Source organism: Xiphophorus hellerii, chromosome 2 (assembly GCF_003331165.1).
Source record: "Xiphophorus hellerii strain 12219 chromosome 2, Xiphophorus_hellerii-4.1, whole genome shotgun sequence".
NCBI classification, from domain to species: domain Eukaryota; kingdom Metazoa; phylum Chordata; class Actinopteri; order Cyprinodontiformes; family Poeciliidae; genus Xiphophorus; species Xiphophorus hellerii.
The window spans coordinates 26,646,563-26,666,893 of NC_045673.1; the positions used below are offsets into that span (position 1 = coordinate 26,646,563).

The 20,331-nt window shown below is 39.2% G+C and overlaps 1 long non-coding RNA gene across 1 annotated transcript; it reads right to left on the reverse strand.

Moving 5' to 3' along the window:
• Positions 1-4,793: 4,793 nt before the first annotated feature.
• LOC116707488 (uncharacterized) lies at positions 4,794-7,928 on the reverse strand. Its single transcript, XR_004336521.1, has 3 exons — positions 7,638-7,928; positions 5,748-5,860; positions 4,794-5,656 (listed from the first exon to the last, which is right to left on the reverse strand). It is a non-coding gene; the product is annotated as an uncharacterized LOC116707488 (long non-coding RNA).
• Positions 7,929-20,331: the final 12,403 nt, after the last annotated feature.

Consider the following 20,331-nt stretch of genomic DNA (forward strand, 5'->3'; position numbering starts at 1 on the left):
TGCGTGACTCGTGATTGGTTGAGAGAAGAGGAGGCGGGAGGAAGAAGGAGAGGAGAACCGTGATGGTAGAGAACGGAGGGTGAGACGAGCGGACAAGAAGTGAAGAAAACACACCTAGAGAGAAAAACTGGACAAAAGTACGGAAGAGGACGAAATTCGGGAGAAGTTAGAAGAGCTTGGTCGCCGCGAGAAGGACGGGACCAGAGGAGGTAGACGCAAGTAGTCCTGACGAGTTTTGAGCTAAGCTAAGTGAGCTAAGCTAAGTGAGCTAGCCGCTTCAGCACCACTCGTTCAGCTGCGTTCACCGGAAGTCGAGGTGAGGACGAGTGAACTGCAACGTTCTCAATGTTTTGCAAGTGAATTTCGACTCATTGTTTTTCTAACAGGCCTGCAACGTTTTCACACTTTCCTGGAGGTCGTGAGTAAAAAAACTGACTGGGTTATATTTTGTTTAGAACTGTATGTTGATATAATTGGACATTTCTTGTTCTGTCCTGGTGCTGTGAAAAAACAAAAAGGGCGGCCGTTAATATTTTATTCATCCTGCCTTCTGTAAAGAGGTTTATGTTTGTTTAAATCCTACTGAAGGGTCTTTCAACTACAAAGCTACGGTGGTGACTAAATAATAGGTTTTCTGTCATTTCAGTTTAATAAAGTTAGGCTGAATCATTTTGCCTAAAATTTCGACATTCCTCTGGGTCGTATTTGTCATAAGGAAGGTCATTGGTGCCGCACACCGATTGGGGTACCGGACTGATGTCGAACCCAAGCACCCTCCATTTTAGTTTTCTCGAATAGAATGGAAAAAGGTGCTACATAAGCAATGAGACGAGTACAAGCCAGTGTAATTGTGTAAATCTTTGTTTTTAGTAGAAAAACTGGAGTTAAATAGCAGGAAGTGTTTTCTGCTGTTTCCTGGAAACATGAAGGTTGTGTTTTAGCTGATTTGCTCACTGATTCGTTGAACTGAACTTGACATTTTAAGGACAAAAACATCTTTAACAAAATCTACATCTGAGTAGTTTGACCGCAACTATGCTGAACTAAAGTCAACATTTATACTCTCAGTGTCCATTATCAGTGCAATTTCACCATGGGAACAAGTGACCTTTATTTGTGTGACCTTGTCTGATTGGAGCAGCTCGTTTTCTCATGATTGTTTGCTCCATTCTGCATCACATAATATAAATGTTATGATTCATTTGTCATCATTTTGTCTTTCACAGTCAGATTTTTGTTTTTATTGTCTTCACTTTGTCAATTCGTCATCAAATATGTTTTTGGTTTAAAAAATGACACAACTGACTCTACACACAAAAGAATTTATATTCCTGTGTTTTACAGAGAACAGGATTGTTTTTATTATCATCATGATTCAAGCTTTTCATTCATCGGAGTTAAAACACACATTGCAGATTTTAAGCCAGTCAACTTTATTCAGTTGAAGTTCTTCTTTGTTGCCTCAGATCTCACCACTAGTACAACTGTTACAGTTTTATTTGACGCACCAAAATAAAACCAGAAAAGCAGACGAGTCACGGTGTTTGAAAACCCCTCATACCTCACAAAAGTTACTTAGTTATAGTTGTAATATCTATAACGGTATCTTGCCGTTAAAGAAAGGGGCACAATATTGGAGAGAAAGACGACTAAAGACATCAGGACGGTCGCTGTGATGTTGAAAGCGCGAGCAGTGGAGGCGTGACGTCTGGCTCCGTCCTGATCTCCGACCACCTTCCTGTCTCTGGCCTGAAAGCAGAAAAATATTCTTCTAATAAACGGTTCACATGGCGAACAAAGGGCTCTCCATTATTGCCTGCTGCGTCTTTGGGACTTTTGTCTCTGATTTACCAAATCACACATTGATTTATTTATTTTTTGACAAAAAAACTCTTTCAATGTAAAAAATAAAAAGTTTAAAGGTTTTTCAGCCGTTTTTAGCCTTTTGATCCACCAAATTGTGGGGTTTTAATCTAGACTCATAGTTTCAGTAGAAAGGCCATTTATAACATTGAACTACCTTAATATTTTGTTTGTTTTTTCTTTCTTATTCTCTACATATGTAATGTAATATAACAGCACAAGGCACAATTTTCTGTTCCTTTTTCTGTTTCTGAAAACACAAACTAATAAATGTTCAAAACAAAAATAAATTCCTTGATATTTGAGTTTAGTGAAGTCACACTGTGACTTACAGCTATTTGTCTTTATTCCTTAATAATCCAGATTATTCTAATTAGTCTCTAAATTTGTCCAAACTGCATCAAACCCATTTACCAAAATGGGAATCAGAAGCCAGTTTCAACATTCTTCATGATTTCTGTCCTTTTTCAAAGACAAACAGAAAATGTTTACATTCAAGACAAATTACTGAGAAACTATTAGCATGAACTCACCCTGACAGAATAAATGAGAGCCACCAATCCAAGACAGCAAATATTTCCATAGACCAAATTGCACAGCGACCAGACCAGATAATCAGTTGGAGGCTCAGTGGGGACGTTCACTACGGTGTGCTGAACTCCTGTGGGACCCCCAGGCTGTCCAGGGGACGCTTCATGTCTCCTGTCCTGCAGTAGGACGGTCTCAACAGGGTAAGGTGCAGAGGAGTACCCAGGATCCATTGCTCTCTGCTCGGCTGCAGGTGGACCAGGATCTGAACGATCTGTTACAGAACTGGAACGCTGTCAAGAGTGGGGTTTGTTTTTTATGATGGTCGCGTTTTAACTGGAAATTTCACCACTGCAAAATGGTCGGTGTGCAAAAACCACAATACTTTCATCTCTGGTCGCTTTGCAGCACAAACATTCGACATGATTGTTGTCAGATTTGGGTCACTCAGGTGCAGCACCAGGGGGGAGGAGGAAGTACTACATTAGTACACAACCAGCCATGTTCAAAATTGTATTTTTGGACAACTGCAGTTGTTACCCCTTTACCTTTGGAAAATAAATTGTCCCCTTGAACACAATGAAAGTGTGAGGATCAGTGATGGCATAGTTACTTTGAAAAAGTAACTTAGTTAGATTACTGATTACTTGATTTGGAAAGTAACTAAGTTACATTAAAAGTAACTTTTTAGTTGCTCTCAGCAGCTGCTGACCACAACACTCTGCCACATGTGAAACTTACATTGAGTTTTGCTAATTCTTAATTGCAAGTTATTTTATAATTGTAACATCAACGATGTGTCTCCACCTATAAGGTTGAACTGAAGGGGAGATTATTTAATGGTCACAACAGTACAAAAAAAACTTTAGTAATTTGTGCGTGTTTTTGTGTGTTCCTGCATTGTCTAGAAAACTCTAAATAGGATTTTAGAACAGCACACAGCGCGTCTCCTGCAGCTCCACAGCTCAGATGCTGCACAGATTTGTGACACTAATCTTAATATTAATAATTATAATGGCGTTTAGTCCCACAACTTTACGGACACGTTCACTCGTGGCTGTTTTCGCGTTTGTTGCGCTGTTCAAATTGGTCTCGATGTATGCAGTTTTCTGGAGCGCAACTCAAAGCTCAACGTCAACAGCAAATATATTAACTTAACATTAACAAAGACACAGCGGGACGGATCATCCGGGTAATGATGGACTAAAACTAACTGGACGTCAGACAAACTCTGGGGTTTATGTCTGCTGATTTGCAAACCCAAAAAGCGCAGCTCATTAAATTTGCAAGCGACTTTAGAAAGACAAAAACAAGCCCAAGGCCGCTTATAATAAACGAAATTGGCGACCGAAACTCAACATCTTTTCATCTACAAAATGCGCATCTCCCTCCATTTTTTTTTTTTACATTTCTGTCGCTGCTGACACTGTCGCATAGAAACGGGGGTCACTCCAAAAGACACGTAGATTAAATAAAATTCAATTACAAAAGAAGATAGTAACGCAAAGTGGTTTCGATAAGTAACTGTAGTCTGACTACTGGATTTGAAATAGAAACGCGTTAAATTACTCTTTACTGAAAAAAGTGGTCCAACGTCAGTAACGCGTTACAAAGTGACATCACTGGTGAGGATGTGGATTTTTGTATGTTTTCTGTTAATCTACTTCCTGTGTCGTCTCGTCTTCCCTTTGATCGTTTCCAGCTGCCCCTTGTTTCCGTGATTATCCCCATGTGTGTGTTTAGCCCCACCTGTGCTACCTGTTCCCCGTCAGGTCCTTGTCATTGCTGTCAGTCTTTGTTAGTCCTGTGTCTTCCCAGCTCCACCAGAGTGTCTGAGTAACTGGCCTCATTGTTCACCTGTGCTGCCTGGATTTCTGTTCTCTTCATGTTTGTCATTAAAACCATCATCATTGCACATCAACCTGGGTCTATGTCCATCCTCACCACCTCAATCAACCCAATCCATGACAGAAAGGACATTTATGTGTTTTAAAGAGCATAGTGTTTATTATTGTTGTTATTATTATTATGAAACAAGTCACCCTTCCAGGTTTCATAAAAGCACATTTTACAGAAATTAAGTTCCTAGACTTTACTACTAGTGTCACTGTCACAACTTCGTTTTGGCACCAGAGCAAAAACAGAACCACTGCGTTACAGTGTTGGAAAATCCCTCATACAATCTGAAAGTTGGTTATTGGCAATAATTGCGATTGCAATAGGATCTGTAGCTTGAGCAATGGTTCGCTCATTTAATCATAGCAAAGATTACAACAACGTAAACAGCAACTACTAAACACGCCAGGACGGTCGCCTCGATGTTGAGAGAGCGAGCAGTGGAGGCGTGACGTCTGGCTCTGTCCTGATCTCCGACCACCTTCCTGTCTCTGGCCTGAAAGCAGCAAAAATATTCATTTTAAACCGGACTCAATCTAGAAACAATGGTAACTCCCTTCTTGTCTGAAACCTTTGGCCGTTTGTAGCCGTCACGACTGATTTCTCTCTGACTGAAAACACAACTCGACATCGTGGAAAGAAGAAGCCACTTTTGTTTGGTAGAAGACATTTCTTCTCAGACATGATCTGCCACGCAGTCAGAGAGAGTCTAGAATATGATGTCTAACAAACTATGTTTACATTTTACAGTCGGTGTGATGTTTTTCTTTTCATTTGTCATATTACAACAGCTTCTTTTTTTGAGTTGCTACAACCTGAACACACTCTTTCAAAGTAGAGAATAGTCATTTTAAATCTTTTTCGGTCCACTGGGGTATCAATCTGAACCCAGGGTTTTTGAACTGGGTTCAGTAGAAAGGGATCCCATTGAAATTTGGGATCATTTAAAGTTGGTTTTCTTCATCTTCATCACTAATCCAGTCCAGACTTTTATTGACTTAAGTTTGTCAAAGTGTAGAAAAATGCAAATGCACTTTCAGTTGTGGTTTTGGTTCCATTTAGTGTTATAGTTCTGTGTTTTATTTAGTTCTCCTTCCTTCTCTTTCCTTCCCGTTTTATCTCACTTCTGTGTCTGACTTTTCATTGCGTTAGCTAAGTGGCGCTCCACCTATTTACTGTTTCTCTAGTTCCTGTTCTCTGTGGGTTTGTGATTTTAACATTCATTTCATTTCTACATACTCAGCTGTTCTCACTCTGGTTTAATGGTCTCCCACATCTCTCTGGTCCATTCCGTCTCTGCTGGCCCTTTCCATTGTCTGTTCACACCTCACAATTTCTCTGGAGTTTGGATTTGAGTCGAGTTCCTGCACTGAAAGGTTGTTCAACAAAGTAATAAAAAAGACCCACAGCCATTGGTGCAGAAGAAGATTTTGTGCAAAGCCAAACTACTCACTACCCACCACAAGTCCCTAGCAGAAGGTTTTGCTATGAGAAACCTCTTCACTCACAGGAAAACCAGGTGGTTTATGTGGTTGTTGTGCGGAGATGCTCAGCATGGGCGGATGACGCGAAGCTGGGGAGTCAAACAATAAAACGTTTTCACTCAAACACCAACCAGGATGAAATAAAATCGATAAAACTCTGAACATCGCAGACGTGAAGGAAGTTAGAGAGTGTTGTTAGCACAGTTTCAAAGACGATGGTCAGGAACTACTTTTTTCATTTTTCATATATTGATAGAATACCGTAGTGGTTTAGAAATTGTGCAATTTGTACACAAAAGTAACGTTTCTACACTGATAAAGAGAATATATGTATATATGTATATATGCGTACATTCTGCCTTATCTACTTAAAAAAATTAAGGCAACTTTTTCTTTGTTTAAAGTACTTACTCGTTTTCTTACGTGAAAAAAAAACATCCAGGTAAATGAATTTCATTTTGTCAAGCAGATTAAGCAAAACTGAACTTTGTGCAAATTATGCAACTTTTTAAATTTAGTAAATGAAATTTGCAAGTACACTGTAAAATCTCAAGTTAACTTAATAAATCTGAGGATGTTGTAATTATTTAATCAACAACCAAAGCTTAGGTGTTTGTTGTTGTATTTTTTCCAACTAGAAACTACTCTAAAAGTAAATACTTGATTGAAACAGCTTCTGGCTCCTGCTTTTTATTTGTTTCTCTTCTCAAACCTTGACAGAAATTCTTCTTGATAAGGCTATACATATATATATATACACATATATATTCACCAACCTTTACTACATTACCTGAACAATCTCCTATTGTCTAAGAGGTGACAAATATAAAGTATTTGTCTAAAGGAAGAGCCGTCTACTTCCTCTCAGTTAGAGAACATTTCCTGTCACCGTTTCCAACCTGCTCTGTTGACTACGGTGAATGTGGCTAAGAGTCAGATGCGATTTCAACTGAAAGGTTTGTGGTTTAAATTAGGGTAAAATTTAACACACTTTAGTTCTTTTTCTTTTTTTTTTTTACAGCGGCTGACAAGTGCAAACACATGAAGGATGCTAACTCCAAAACACACACACACACACCCACACACGCAGGAAAGAAGTGCAACAGGAAAGCACTGCAAATGCTGCAATCACAAGAAATAAAAGGAAAAAGCGAAACTTCTGCAAACTCAGGAATCTGGAAGTTTTTGTAGCGCTGCCTGTATGTAAATATGTTGCTATTCCATAGTATTTGCATTCGGGGTATTTTGTGGTTGTGTGTTTTGCAGGTGGCATTTGCCTCGTTCACGTGTTTGCGGAGCATTTTGCCGTCTGCTGCACGTTCACAGCTGCACTTTTACCATTCTGCAAGGCTAATTTCAAACTTCAGAGTAACAGAGCATCCGTCTGAAATAAACCGCCCTTCTTATGACAGTCGACTGGGATAGAGAGCAAAAACATTTGTTTGCCAAATGACTTTGTCATCAGAACCGTTTTGTGTGTGACAGTGTTGCCGGCACCTGGCACAGACTGGTCTGCCGCAATCACATTATAAACAAAAATCACTTTTACATTCAAGCCATAAGAGAGGAGTGTATTTTTTAATAACTCAAACACATGTACTAGTTGGTAATTGATTTCTGTTTAGAGGATAAAATGCACCGTTTTCTCCAGTTATCACATTTGTATGGCTTTCCTGTTATTTTTTATTACCTTTTAAGGACATTTCTGGTTTTTTGATTACCTCTGTAATAATTAGTAAAACCTGTCAGTTCTAAATTACTAGATACTACTTGGTCACAATACTTCTGCAAATTGCGTTATCGTTACTCCCAAACTGCCTCTGGAACTGATGATGAATAAAGTTTAAAACTGACTCAAAAACTGACCTTTAAGGAGTAGAGGAGGGCCACCAGTCCCAGGCGGAACGGATTTTCATGCACAAAGGAAATGAGAGCCCAGATGATGTTGTCGTTGGGCGGCTCAGCTGGGATGGTCATGGCGGTCTGATGAGGCTCGGCATGTTCATGAGGCCTCAGGGTTCTCGTGCTGCAGCAGCGGAAGAACCAAAGCTTGGCGCCCTGCAGCTGGTAAAGCTGTAGCCATTCCTGCAACTTCAATAGATGTGCAGATTTTGGAGGAGAAATGGGTCTGGAGGAGAACTGACGCTGCTCTGAACAGAAAAGCAGCTTAAAACAGAAAAAAAACAACATTGTTCTAGACCACACGTCTCTTTCTTTACCATTTTTTTCACCAACCTGAACATTACCTGAACAATCTCCTATTGTTTTCTAAGAGGAAGATGGGATGCTTGGCTAACAGTATGATGCACCTCAGTGACGTTGTCTTTTTTTTAATTTACATTTTATTAAATTTCCCATAACAACGCAGTCTACCTGTACAGGTAGAATCAAACAGGAGTGACATCAGCATGCCAACAGAGCAGCGGGGAAAACATCATCTAACAGTAAACATAGCTGGCTAAAATTAAGTAATAAAATATATACACATTTATAGTAAAAATAACTGTTTTCAACTAGGAAACTCCCATTGAGTCTCGGCCAAGAGGCAGCAGAGGTTATACAACAATTACTAACAGTTACACAATTAACTAATTTGTGACTATTCCTAAAGATAGTCACAAATTAAGGAAGGTGTTTCTAGTGTTTTCTGTCTGGACTTAAAAGCACTCAATGTAACAGGTTCTGTTCATTTCCAGGCTTTTTGCAACATGTTCCATGTAGATGTAGAGGCGTAAACAAAGGTCATTTTCCCCAATTCTGTAAGATGAAATGGGACAGAGAGCAAGAAACAATCGCTTGAAGGCCAAGTTTAAAAATCAACACTTCTCTGTGTGATTAGACGGAGGGTAGAGCTCATACACGGCCTTAGGAATAAATGTAAATGAATGTTGCAGGCTCCTTTAGGACAAACACGGCCATCCTGCTTTACTGTCACTGATAAACCTCAGAGAAGCTTGACAGAAAGGGTCAATTCTTTCAGGCGTTCATCTATAACAGGCCTCTGTAATCTAAAATAGATGAAAATGTTGCTGTGAGAAACAGAAGAAAAAATGTCAGAAAAAAAACAATTTTTGTTTCTTCAAAAGATTTTCAATGTTCAAAAGCTGAAACAGTTTTGAGAATTTTGAAAATCTTTTTTGTTTTTTACGACCGTGAGGGTGTCATCGAACAAGAATTCAAAGTTTGCATGTGTGAAGCATCTCTATAATATTTCCCTTAAGAGTGGACACAGTCTGTCTGCCTGAGGCACCAAAGTGGTGTTTGCTAATAACACTGGTTTGGTCTCGTCAGCACTGGGATCCAGTTGTACCTGCTGTAGTGTACGCCGGACCCCATCAGAATCTCTGTACTGATTCTACAACATCTTAGCATTTTGATTCCTGATTCACTAATATAACAAAGAGCAGGGGACCTAATTTTGAACTCTGTGGCGCCCCCCTGTGGACACTCAGAACACAGACCATCTTATTTCATATACTGAGTTCTGTTCCCCAAAGAATTCAGTAAACTAATATACATATATATATATATTCATTCATTTTTATTGTTTTTGATTTTTTTTAATTAATGCATGCACTTTAAATAAAACTTACAGGCACACATGAGGTGAGTGGGTTGTAATTTGTGATTTTTATGAACATGAACAATACTCAAGTATTTGAAAATAGCTATAGTAAATAATTTTGGGGACAAAATGGAGCTACTGGTCAGGTATGAAACCCACCATGCATCAATTCATAGTCACTGATTTGTGGGACTAACTGAAGAAAACTGACAGAAAACAGAAGGTACTGAAGTCGCCACCAGGGGGCATCTTTGCATCTTTTTTGCTAAAATGTTAGCAATGAGACGAACTGCAGCCAGTATAGTGCAAGGCTTTTGTTGATCATTTAGAAAAAACTGGAAGTAAATAAGCGTTTGCTGCTGTTTTCTGGATACATGCACGGCTGTGAAAGCCACAGAATTGGGAGGATAGAGCTGACTGAGCAGCCAACATGGCAACCCTGATTAGTACATGTAATTTGTAGCAGTTATGGGCATTATTTACAGACAGATTTACTTTCTGTGGCATCCTTATGTTTAGAGATGTCAATATGTTAGTTAATCATTTTTATTGGTGCATGCTAATAAGCCCACCCATCCATTCATCCACCTTCTTACGTTTATCCGAGGTTGGGTCACGGGGGAGCAGCCTAAGTAGGGAGGCCCAGACTTCCCTCTCCCCAGCCACATGTTCCAGCTCCTCCAGGGGAATCCCAAGGCTTTCCCAGGCCAGCCAAGAAACATAGTCCCCCCAGTGTCCTGGGTCTTCCCCGGGGCCTCCTCCCGGTGGGACGTGCCCGGAACACCTCACCAGGGAGGCGACCAGGAGGCACCCTGACCAGATGCCCGAGCCATCTCAACTGGCTCCTCTCGATGTGAAGGAGCAGCAGCTCTACTCTGAGTCCCTCCTGGATGACTGAGCTTCTCTCTCTAAGAGAGAGCCCAGACACCCTGCGGAGAAAACTCATTTTGGCCGCTTGTATCCGTGATCTCGTTCTTTCAGTCATGACCCAAAACTCATGACCATAGATGAGGGTGAGAACGTAGATCGACTGGTAAATCGAGGGCTTTGCTTTTTGGCTCAGCTCTCTCTTCACCACGACGGACCGGCACTGTGAATGACTCAAGGTGTCGCACCATTCCACCTGTCGATCTCCCGCTCCCTTCTTCCCCCATTCGTGAACAAGATCCCGAGATTGTTAAACTCCTCCACTTGGGGCAGGACATACCCCACCCGGAGAAGGCACTCTACCCTTTTCCGGCTCAAGACGATGGCCTCGGATTTGGAGGCACTGATCCTCATCCCGGCTGCGAACTGCTCCCATGAGAGCTGCAGATCACGACCTGATGAAGCCAACAGGACCACATCATCCGCACCACCATGTAAAGTCCAGTCTGAAGGCCTTACCTCGCCTCTACAAAACCCTTTGAATATTTAATATTTTTTTGAGCAAAGAAAATGTTTTTCAATGTGGTTAAAAAGTTAGAATTGGAAGAAGATTGAAGAAATTTGTGACAGAGAAACAGGAGGTGCTGAAAACCTAAAGCCTAAAGTCGTCACCAGGGGAACCTGGACAATATAAGCAATGAGACGAGTACAAGCCAGTGTAATTGTGTCAATCTTTGTTTTTAGTAGAAAAACTGGAGTTAAATAGCAGGAAGTGTTTTCTGCTGTTTCCTGGAAACATGAAGGTTGTGTTTTAGCTGATTTGCTCACTGATTCGTTGAACTGAACTTGACATTTTAAGGACAAAACATCTTTAACAAAATCTACAGCTGAGTAGTTTGACTGCAACTATGCTGAACTGAAGTCAACATTTATACTCTGAGTGTCCATTATCAGTGCAATTTCACCATGGGAACAAGTGACCTTTATTTGTGTGATCTTGTCTGATTGGAGCAGCTCGTTTTCTCATGATTGTTTGCTCCATTCTGCATCACATAATATAAATGTTATGATTCGTTTGTCATGATTTTATCTTTCACAGTCAGATTTTAGTTTTTATTGCCTTCACTTTGTCAATTCGTCATCAAATATGTTTTTGGTTTAAAAAATGACCCAACTGACTCTACACACAAAAGAATTTATATTCCTGTGTTTTACAGAGAACAGGATTGTTTTTATTATCATCATGATTCAAGCTTTTCATTCATCGGAGCTAAAACACACATTGCAGATTTTAAGCCAGTGAACTTTATTCAGTTGAAGTTCTTCTTTGTTGCCTCAGATCTCACCACTAGTACAACTGTTACAGTTTTATTTGACGCACCAAAATAAAACCAGAAAAGCAGACGAGTCACGGTGTTTGAAAACCCCTCATACCTCACAAAAGTTACTTAGTTAGAGTGTTAATAACGGTATCTTACCGCATCTACAATTAAAGCAAGGGGCACGACAATGCAGAGAAAGACGAGTAAAGATATCAAGACGGTCGCTGTGATGTTGAAAGCGCGAGCAGTGGAGGCGTGACGTCTGGCTCCGTCCTGATCTCCGACCACCTTCCTGTCTCTGGCCTGGAAGCAGAAAAATATTCTTCTAATAAACTGTTCACAAGGCGAACAAAGGGCTCTCCATTATTGCCTGCTGCGTCTTTGGGACTTTTGTCTCTGATTTACCAAATCACACATTGATTTACTTATTTTTTGACAAAAACACTCTTTCAATGTAAAAAATAAAAAGTTTAAAGGTTTTTCAGCCGTTTTTAGCATTTTGATCCACTAAATTGTGGGGTTTTAATCTAGACTCATAGTTTCAGTAGAAAGGCCATTTATAGCATTGAACTACCTTAATATTTTGTTTGTTTTTTCTTTCTTATTCTCTACATATGTAATGTAATATAACAGCACTAGGAACAATTTTCTGTTCCTTTTTCTGTTTCTGAAAACACAAAACTAATAAACTGTTTAAAATAAACATAAATTCCTTGATATTTGAGTTTTGTGAAGTCACACTGTGACTTACAGCTATTTGTCTTTATTCCTTAATAATCCAGATTATTCTAATTAGTCTCTAAATTTGTCCAAACTGCATCAAACCCATTTACCAAAATGGGAATCAGAAGCCAGTTTCAACATTCTTCATGATTTTTGTCCTTTTTCAAAGACAGACAGAAAATGTTTACATTCAAGACAAATTACTGAGAAACTATTATCATGAACTCACCCTGACAGAATAAATGAGAGCCACCAATCCAAGACAGCAAATATTTCCATAGACCAAATTGCACAGCGACCAGACCAGATAATCAGTTGGAGGCTCAGTGGGGACGTTCACTACGGTGTGCTGAACTCCTGTGGGACCCCCAGGCTGTCCAGGAGACGCTTCATGTCTCCTGTCCTGCAGTGGGACGGTCTCAACAGGGTAAGGTGCAGAGGAGTACCCAGGATCCATTGCTCTCTGCTCGGCTGCAGGTGGACGAGGATCTGTGCGATCTGTTGAATCCTCAGTCAGTTATGATTTTTATGACTGTTGTGGCTTACCAGTGGAAATTTCAGCAGTGGAAAACAGTCGTGTGCAAAAACCACAAGGCTTTCATCTCCACATGCAGCTCCTTACCTTTGTCTTCTTAATAGTTCACTTGTTCACTTCATGAGTCAGGACAGCACACTGCCCCGGCAGCTTCTCTATTAGGACATACATACAAAATACAAAACAGGATATGATTTAGCACTTGTAGTTGAAATCAGACATTTTAATCAACTGCAAAAACATGAAACCTTTTTTCCAAAACAATGACTTTAGTAACTAGCGTGACTCACTCTGCTCCTTTAGCTCTGAGACTCGGCCAAACTTCTTCTTGAACATCGCCGCTATGCCTGCTCCCATGCCACAGTCTTCACTGATGCAGAGGGCCAAGGATTCATCCCCTGGACAGGAGAACAAATCTCCAGTGACATAATTCAATGTCCAGTTGGTTGATTGAGTTTCTCAGTTTTGCACATGTTGATACTTTCTTCAAGCGCGACTTGGGAGAAAACTATAACCATAAAGTACCAAGTTGGTAACAGCGCTTACTAGAGCCTAGTTCAGCGGTGGCCAACCAGACAAAGACCAAGAGCCACATTTTTTACCAAGTTACCGCAAAGAGCCACATCATATGCATGGGCACACATGAACATCAACCCATCCCTTCCTCATACTCATACTTTTGCTCAGCCAGATTTATTGTAAATTTCACACAATATTTTAACACTACAAAGACCACAGGCCAGACATTTTCAACAATGAACACTGTGCACTTTCTCATGCAAACAAACTCTGTTTAACCAAATAAACAAACAAACTTTGCCTGCTTTTCTGTCTGACTTTTCAAGGTAACCAACTTGTGCTTGCGAAGTTCAGTCCGTTTTGGAAATTCCTGGTCGATGTTAGCATGGAGTGAGCTGAAGTGGCGCTGAAGGTTTGAAGCCTTAAAATGCGACAAGGACACCTGACATACAAGGCAGAATGGCTTTCCACTACGTTCAACAAAAAAATATAAATTCTCCCACTCTGTCAAAAACGTCCTGTGTTCATCTTCATATTTTCGTTTTCCTGTGCATTTTTTCCCTGCCATTTTGGGCGCGAAAGGTTTACTCAAATGATTTCACTCTTACTGAAGAACTGCGCATTTGACGAAAATACTGTATTGCACTCAAGCGAAGCGAAACTTGGATATTATAGCGACCCTACAGTATGTGCTAAATGTTACTGGATGTTACGCTGTTTAGAGATTAAAATTAGAGTGTATGAAATTAAAAGAAGAAAGAAGAAACAGCGCACTTTGTCTCAAAATGTAACTATGCAAAACGGCTGATTTTTCTTCCGAAATGTGTAACGTTATAAAAGCTGATTAGAAATCTGCTTTTAACATGCTACTTGAGTAAAAATGTTACTTTAATTGTAAAAACTAAATGCAGTAACTTTAAAAGAAACTCCTAAGTTGATTAGCTTTCCATTATGGTGCCAAACATGCTAGCTAGCTTGTTAAGGTGGGGGAGGGGGAGCTTGGGCTGAGGCCAAAAAAACTAAATTAAATAAAAGAGTAGCTTGTATTCTACGGCCACTATATAACGGTATTACGTTAGTCACATTAAATTGCGACATTGAGACTACTTTTTCAATCATTGCAATGCATTTAGTCAAATCAAAGACGACGTAGACTGACTTCGAATCATTCACACTAGAACTTAATTGACTTGCTGTGCAGTAAAGTTGCCATGTTTGGTAATTTGCAGTAACTTAAGACAATGTTTAACTGCTACAGACACTTGAATTGTTTAACTAAGAACAATTAAAACATGTCTTACCTTTAAGCAAACGGTAGTCCATGAAATGCCAAGCAGACTCGATGTTCCTGTGATGAAAATGCCTTGGGCGGGAAAAATCAAGGCCTCCCAATGAGTAAAATTGATCAATTTTCTGCACTTTTGAATGAAAATCTGCACCAATGAAAATAAATAAATTCTACTTATTGTTTTTCTGCTGATTTTATTTAAATAAAAACAGAGTAAAATGCAATTAAAAAATATTCAAAGTTGGTTAATTCAGCTCAGTGAGATTCCAAACTGCACACAGTCTTTTTTATTATGTATAGTTTGCTCTTATTTATTTAGTAAATATTAATTAACCCTGATCACAGTTTTTTCAGTGAAACAGGAAGAGCGGGTTTCCTGGAAAAAGAGGAAGTAAGTTTCCAGCCTGCAGATTTATAAAAATAGTTGAGACTATTCCTTATTTTAACATGAAAGTTTTAAAGAATGAAAGTCTAAACATTTTGAGTAATTGGATAAGATTCAAAGTAAAATACTTATATTAATATTGGTTTACTTATAATAATACTTACACTTACATTTGTGGGAATGCTTGTAAGTAAAACAAGTAACTGTAACTTTGGTATCAAATAATTAGAATAATAGATTATTCTTGGTTTCTTTTCAGAAAACATCTGTAATAACTCGCATTAAGATTATAATAAGAGTAATTAATAAGTTATGGTTATAAAATTATAAATGAATGCTAAATCAGAGAAGCTAAAGAAGTTATAAATGTGATTTTGACATTGAGCTTGAAATGGTATAAAAAGGTGTAACTGCAATTAAACATCACTGATATGTTGGAGGTAGATGGTAGGTGAAAGGTGAAAGGTTAAGGGAAAAAAGGGAACTAACAGGAGAGCAGAGATGATCAACGCCTTATTTGGAAACAGACTGTTGAACAATTTAAATGTTTCAAAGAAAAGGTTGTGCAGGCAAGGGACGTAGGAGGACCATTGGGTAATCCTGAGACATTAGCACAGACATCAGGACATAATGTCTCTAAAACAGTGATGGATATGAGATCATCTGTCCAAGCAGTCAGCCAATGAAACAAGACCAGCATTAGTGCTAGCCAATGCAAACGCTTCAAAAGGGGGATAAACCCTATAAAATGTGGGTGCAAAAGAGGAATCATTGATTGGATCCTCCAGGCAGCTTCGAGCCAAGATCGAGACGGACAAAGAACTCTGCAGCTGAAGAAGAGCCGGGGCCACAGAGCCGAAGACTGTCCTGCGCATGGGGACCAACCCGTCAGGCCCACAACCTGTGGCTTCAAATCACACTTCTCTCATCGGCTGGGTTCAGACCCCAAAGACAAAGACCAAAGGCAAAGAAGAAGAACTGGTGCCTTCCTTCCTGCCAGCACCAAGTCCTGTGTGACCTCACCATCCTCATCAGACCTACAGAGATCCCTGCCTTCATCGATCAACTTCCTCCCCCTGCTGCAGCACCTTCTTCATCATCAGGCCGGGTCTGGGGTTTGAAACGCCAAACTCCGTCCGTCTCTCTCAAAGGTTCCCTTTTTAGTTCTCAGTGTCAGCATTAGGGAAAGATAGACTAGATGATTGATTTTACTTATTTGATTATTTCTGCTACTGAATTAAGCTGTACTGACCCTTGCAAAAATGCCTTACTAATAAAATATTTAGCATAAAGAAAATCTAAAAGATGTTGTGGACATTCAGTTAATGAGTCACCTTAAAGTTCTTTGATGGTTGTAAAATAGCTCTGATGTTTGATTCTGGAGAGGAAAAAGTGGAAAATGTTTTTAGGTTGCTGGTAGCCCATATGTGAAACAACATCCTTGGGACTCGCCGAGTCACTAAAACCAACCTGGTTCTGTACCAAGTGCAAGTTGTCATAAAGAGAAGAGCGACCGTTAACAGGTGAGCTCTGTGAGACTAGTTGGCTGTAGGCTGCTCAGTCTGGCTAATTCACAGGGGGAAGAAGGTTGGGACACCTGGATGTAGGTCGTCAGGAACCAGGCGAATCTTTTCTCGATGCCAGCTTAAACAGAGTTTACTTCAGTTCTGGACAGGGTAAAACCCAGCAGATTTAGGGAACTCAATTAACCCGATAGACGGAGAGCTGGTAGCACATCTCCTCTCTCAGAAGAGGAAGTAGAGAGTGAGAGAGTAGAGAGAGAGAAGAAGGGGGGGGGGATGTTGCGCAACAACATTATATAAAATTTGATCATTATCAGAGAGTTAAAGATTAGAGAAAATTTTGTTTTGCAAATGTTTATAAAATCTAAACAATTTCCTCCCAGAACCAAATTAATAATGGATAAAGACAATTTATATGGCAGCAGGTACAGAAAACCAAGGTAGAAATCAATTGTTAATCAATTCATGTTAAATAAATGAAAAAAAACAAACTTTTTAAATATTTAGTCACTGATCTGATCGTTTCCATAGCAACGACCAGAAGCAGGACCCAGACCCACAGTGACCTCACTGATGACATCATGAACATCACAACAGATCAAAGAAGTTCTGAGGCTTTGAATGCTTGATTCTCAACACATCAGTTAGAATCCAAAGCTTCAGTGAGATTCAGGTTTTGTGTGTAGTGAAGATTTTTTGTTTCCAAGATGAAAAACCTTTTCATTTTGCCACTCGGTCTTGGAGTAGGATATCTGGTGTCGACAGGGATGAAGAAACTTTTCGACCGTTTCTTTCCTGGAAACGACTCAGACGAAAGAACCTCCCAGGATGTTGAGCGAGATTTGTTTTGGGACGGGATTCCATCGGTTCCCAGACATAGAGCTGACCCGGCTGGGGAAGTTTCTTCTGTCCAAAGTCTGAGTCGTTTCTCAAGCTCCGAGGATGATGAGAGAGATTGGTTTTGGGACGGGTTTCCATCGGGTAGCTCCCCTCCAAAAGAAGAGGAAAGACGGGGCAGTTTAACCTCAGAAGAAGAGGAAAAAATTTGGGACCGGATGTTACTAATTCCCGAAAAGAAAAACTACCCCAGACGATTTCGTAACCGATCCTCCTGTAGTGTTTGGTGTGTTACGGTAGATCAGGATGCTCAGTACGTCCATCGAGAAGGTTTTGAGTTGATCTCGGCAGCAGGTGACAAACTGAACGCCAGAACTTCCTCTTCTGACGCGCTTATCAAAATATTCACTAAGATCCTAAACGTTTGTAGCTTCATTAAAGAATAATATATATATATATTTTTTTTAAATCAACAAAACCTGTTAAAATTTATATTCTCAGTAATTATTGTTTCAACAAGGTGTTGCGCAATTCAGTGCGTTTCAGTTCCATTAACAAAAAACAAAGGAGACAAAGACAGACTGACTAGCAGAGCAGAGTTTAAATGAGCCAATCAACCAATGAGAAATAAATATCAAGCCTGGAAACTTGACATCATAACGGACTAAATGTTACATTTTTAACGTAATCGCTGCTCCTCTTGCAGGCGGTTGCCACGGCAACGGGCGTGCTTAACGACAAAGAGAGAGAGTAAAACGGTAGGAGAATCTCACTGAGGAAGAAATATACTGCATTCGGTTTTCTATCACTTTATTATTTCTGCTATAACTGATGTATATTCGCATATAAAATAAGTCAATAAAGTTTAATTCACAATTTTTATGTCTTCCTGTCATGAGAGGTAGATCTCAGTCTGCTGGTGAGAGAAAAAGTAGATCTTGGTCTCAAAACGTTTGAGCAACCCTGCGGTAGATCGTCATGGCAGCTCCGATCCAAATCAGGGGTTTTGCCCGACTGGGAGCCTGTTGAATGTGACAGGTAGCCAATCAGAAAGCGCGGATTCTCCTCGGGCTTTCTGAGGGAAAATTACGGAGGAGAATCCCAAACAGCTGACACGGCGCAACCCGAAGTCCAGCGGACATTGGAGATGATATGTGGAAACAACATTAATGTTTATTCAACATGGAAAGAATATAGAAATGACAAGAGGAGGAGTTGGAGCGAAATTGCTACCACAGTTGATAAACCCGGTAACTTTTCAGCTGTTCTTCGTTAACGTGACGTAAATAGGTTCTAATGATTTTCATTCAGTCAGGACTTTACGCTGACACTAGCCACATGCATTGCAGGTAGATTGCAGTAAAGCGTTGATTAATGCCTGGTTTTAAAATTAGTTCACTGAACTTGCAGCCATTATTTTGTGCCCATTGTTGGACACCACACGGCAGGAACGAACCCGATCGAACCGTTATACCTAGGATTTCTGTCGGCTAATGTGCGATCTGTCAGGTTTTGAAAATGGGCCGATAATCGGCCGCCAGCTCTAAGATCGTGTAGTGTGCGCTGGGCTTTACACTAAGGAAATGAGGAAGGGAGGATCAGTGGAGAGCACCGGAGTTGAGCCTTTTTTTCATTTAGTGTCATTAACAGAAAGAGAAAAAGGCCGGAAGAGACGATAATGCCGATAATTGAAATGACGTCGATAGTTCTAATTTATCGTAGGATTAACTGATTTATCGTTTATGCGACAGGCCTATAGATAGATAGATAGATAGATAGATAGATAGATAGATAGATAGATAGATAGATAGATAGATAGATAGATAGATAGATAGATAGATAGATAGATAGATAGATAGATAGATAGATAGATAGATAGATAGATAGATAGATAGATAGATAGATAGATAGATAGATAGATAGATAGATAGATAGAGTGTCAGCGTAAAGTCCTGACTGATAGATATATATATATATATATATATATATATATATATATATATATATATATATATATATATATATATATATATATATATATATATATATATATATAGATATATCTATATGTATATGTATATATATATGTATATTATTATGTATATGTATATAGATATACATATACATATATGTGATACTTTTCTATTCAATTATTATTTGTTTAAGATCTGAGTTTAATCAATCCCAATATTAGTTGTTCAACAAATTACATCATTATTCATCATTTCAGAACAAGGTAGTATAAAATATTGTGAAGAAAACTCGAGCTCATCCCATTTCCCCATGCTGGAGATTTAATTTAACAATAATAATAAATAAAGTTATCTTTAAAATGAATCACTCAAGTGACCCAACAGCAGATTGTCTTCAGAATACAATGTTACCAACACATTAGCAAACTAAAGAAATTAGTTTATATGTGGTAAAGGAAAATAATAATAATAATAATAATAATAATAATAATAAATAATAATAATAATAACATATATTTAAATCCAAAGGTGCCAATGAAGAACATCTACAACATTAGAAGTTCCCTGCAATGCCAACGGAAAAGCACTTAACTGAAATAGCACCGTTGAAATACCAGAACATGTACTACTAATAAAAAAACAAGTACAACTACACAGAGAAAGGAAAAAAAATACAACACCCACAATAATAATAATACAAAATCTTACAATAAAAAATTATTTTTAATAAATTTGATCAGATATTACGTATTTTAGCCAATTTTCAACAAATTTACTGAGCCAACTGCTGAGCGCGTGCGGTCACCCACCGACGCCACGTCAGACACGCTTGAGAGCTCACAGCTGACTGTTTCCGTGAAGAGCTTGTCGAAATTTGATGAATCTGGAAATCGGTAAGAAAAACAATATTAATATAAATTCGCAAAATATATAATTAAAAATAGTAAATCCGTTTTTATTAGATCTCGGAGGGTTTCCCTTGTGAGCGACTGAAGCCCGGAGAAAGCCGTTGGTAGCGTCGGT